The sequence below is a fragment of the Papio anubis genome, chromosome 15 (assembly GCF_008728515.1).
Source record: "Papio anubis isolate 15944 chromosome 15, Panubis1.0, whole genome shotgun sequence".
NCBI classification, from domain to species: Eukaryota; Metazoa; Chordata; class Mammalia; order Primates; family Cercopithecidae; genus Papio; species Papio anubis.
Window position 1 is genome coordinate 9,696,780 of NC_044990.1, and position 3,735 is coordinate 9,700,514.

A 3,735-nucleotide genomic window follows, 5' to 3' on the forward strand; every position below is an offset into this window, starting at 1 on the left:
CACCGTGCCAGGCCCTTGACCACATTTTTAACCCCTTTGAACCTCAGTTTCACTTTCTGGGCAATGGGAGGCGGGTAATTTGTCCCTCAGAGGGTTGCACTGAGGAGCAAACGTGAGGCTCTGGGCACAATGTCCAGCACAGACTAGGTCCCCACGACACAGCCGCTCAGCGCCTCCAAATTCTGGGCTGCTCTGGGCTGCGGCCAGGCGGTCTTGTGCGGGAATCCGGGCAGGCGGGGCAGGCTGCGCTCCCCTCCCTGGCTCTCCCGGCGCCCCTCGTCTTTTTGTTCTGTCTCAGCAGCTCTCTATTGAGATGAATGGCATTTCCAGAGCTTCACCTCTGATAAGTGCTCCTCTGCAGCCGCAGCCAGAATCTTAATGTGTGCTCTGTCATTTAACATTTAATGGCCGTCTCGGCTATTAACACGCTCTTCCGGGTGAAGTGGACTCCCTCCATCCCCGGGCCTCTGCACGTGCTCTGCGCGCCGGCTGCCCCTGCGGGTGACTCCGAGGAGCTCAGAGCAGGGGCGCCCAGCACCTCTCCAGGCGCCTTTGGGCCTTCTAAAGCGCGAATGGCTGGACTTTTCTCCCATGTGTGGGGCCCCAGAAGGTATGGGTCCCTGCGTTCCACGGAGCCCGGAAGGTTTCCAGTGGTGGTGGGGGCTGACCATGTTGGTCCCCGTAGGTGCTGTTTTCGTGTGCCGGCAGATTGGGATGAGTTTTAAAGACAGAAGCGTGTAGGATTGAGAAACTTCTTTAAAAACTGGAAATTTTAATCTGGGGATTATAAGCATTGGACCATCAAGTGCAACAGTAAATACACCTCTCATTCCCTCCTCCCAGTTTTTCTTTGCGGGGTTAGTCCCCCTCTGCCATATGATAATTGTGAGAACTACCAGGGTCTTCGTTCTCCTGCCATCTGGTTGACCTCTCCAAGAATGGACACCAGGGCAGCCTGGGCCAATGAGGCTGTCCTAAGAGATTAGATGAGAGAAGTCAGTCTTTGACAGGTGATGGAAGCTGTAAAATGTAAAACTCCAGAGACGGTGAAGATGTCGCCAGGAAACAGGCCTCCAGAGAGAATACGTTTGACATGCTAAGAGAAGCTGAGAGAGAGAGGAGAGATTGGAAGAAAGAGACAGAGGTAGAGAGAAGGGGAAAAGAGAGAGAGAAAGGGACAGAAGAGAGAGTAAAAAGAGGGGAAGGGCAGGAGAGAGAGAATCCCATTTAAGAGTGCTACATTTAAGAGAGAGAGAGAAAGCTTTCTAGCTCCAAGGCCTAACCACATCTCTACTCTTTTCAACTTCGGTTGTCAGATTTTTAGACTTTGAGTGAATAAATTCTCCTTTTTGCCTAAACTAGTTTGAGCTAAGTTTCTAATGCTTGCAACTGGAATACTTTGTAAGAGACTGGCCTTCACTTCTGATGCATTGTCACTAAGACGTGGTAAATGTTAGAAGGGCTAACTCTATGGGGTTCAAACTCCTTGGCTACCAAAACCCAAACATCCCCTGAAACTTACCAAACTGCAGGTATGAACTGGATCTCACTAAGGTGAATATACAAATCTTGCAAGTGCTGAGCCCTAACCAATCTTGTAATAACTCTGTGGTAGTTCATTTTATGTCAAACTGATTGAGCTAAAAAATGCCCAGGTAGCTGGTAAAATGTTTTTTCCGGGTGTGTTGGTGAGGGTGTTTCTGAAAGAGATCAGCACTGGAATCAGTGGACTGGGTAAAGAATTCCCACCCTCACCAACGTGGTGGGTGTCATCAATCCACTGAGTGCCTGCATAGAACAAAAAGTGGGCAGAAGGGCAAATTCTCTCTTCTTCTTGAGCTGGGCCATCCATCTTCTCTTGCCCTTGGACACTGGAGCCCCTGGTTCTCCAGCTTTTGGATTCAGACTGGGTCTTGCACCATTGCCCTCCTTGATGATCAGGCCTTTGAATGCAGACTCATCTTCACCAGCAGCTATTCCGAGTCTCCTGCTTGCCGATGGCAAACCATGAAACTTCATGGTCTCCATGAGCATGTGAACCAATTTCTATTATAAATCTGCAATATATATATATATAATGACTAAACAATGTTTGAAAGGCAGAGGAGGGTGGATCACCAAGTGGGTCAGCTCTGCCCAATCACAGAAAATTATGCTCTCAAAGTATAGAGAGAGTGCAGAGCCCAACCCAGTCACGGGTGCATGTGGAACTGTACCTCATTGTCTCCATATATAAATATATATCTCTCTCCATATATACATCTCCATATATAAAAATCTATATATATACACATATGGAGATACGTGTGTGTGTATGTGTATATGGAGATTTATTCATTTATTGGTTCGGTTTCTCTGGAGAGCCTTGGCTGATATAAAGTCTACACTCTACAAAGTGCCCTAGGTACTCAGGGAGTACCCAAGTGTGTCATGACCAGCCCGACTGCCCTGGCTACTGGTTTCCCCGCTTGCAACTCTGCACATTGCCTCCACCAGCTTTTCTCTCTCAGCTGAACTGAGGGCACTCAAGCTGGCCTCTGGCACTGTATGTCTGAGGGAGCAATATCTTCCCCTACACTGACCTCTTCCAAGCCGAGATGCAGCCCTCCCTGCTGCCACCAGTTACAGTGGTCCATGTTCCCTTTCAAAGTGAAGTTTTGATAAAAGCACCTCTTATCCAATGCCAAATAGCTGAGTCTGGTACAAAGGTTGCAGATGTTTTGCATTTGTCATGTAACCTCGGAGGGATTGCCATTCACACTGAGCTGAGCTGCAGAATACCAGACAGCCACCTCACCCACCCGGCAGGTCCACGCTTACACTCTCTCAGAAAGCACGGCCGCTCTACTCGTACTAAGTTGAAAAGAATTTCCAGGAAGGCGTTTCTACAATTGCCTCAGAAAAGCCAGTTGCAGTGTTTAACAACCCTTTGGAAACTTCCCTTAGGGATCATCTGTAACTCTATTTCTGCCTTTTGCCAATTATTTGGTTTGGTTTTAATTCTTTGGTTTAATTCATTAATTCCTTTTATTACTTTTCTCTGAAGAAATGGAGATATCAGCTGTCCCTCCCCACTGCCATTGATTCCTTCCTTCATTCAAACCTTATGTGGCTGCTACCGAGGGCCCTACTGTGTGTTAAGTGTTCACTTTTTTTCTTGGAATTCAAAAAAAGAAGGACAGTACTTGGGGCACAGATCTTTTGGTGTTCTATAAATGGTTTTAAAGTTTCATTTTACATTTGTGTGTGTGTGTGTGAGACAGTCTTTCTCTGTTGCCCAGGCTGGAGTGCAGTGGCATAGTCATCGGCTCACAGAAGCCTCAAAGTCCTGGGCTCAAGCGATCTTCCCACCTCAGCCACCCAAAGTGCTGGGGTTATAGGCTTATACCACTCTGTCTGACCTGAAAGTTTTGGGTTTTCTTTCCCTTCTTTCTCTTTGCTGAAGTCAGAGATGATGGCAGCTTCCACATTCTCTGGTGCCTGTGCTGGGCTCATGCTGGTCATAGTCTTGGATCCAGGATTCGTTCTGGAGACTCCCAGGGAAGTTTCCCATGACAAGGAAGTGTAGGAGAGTGTGCTGGCTTTGTCTGCTCCTCTGCCAAGCCCTGCTTCTCCTGATAGGTCACACTGAACCACAGCCAGGGCATTTTGGTGGCTAGTTTAAAAAAAAAAAAAAAAAAAAGGAAGAAGGAGGCACTGTGTCATTGTGCTGGGGATCTTCAGAAATTCTAATGA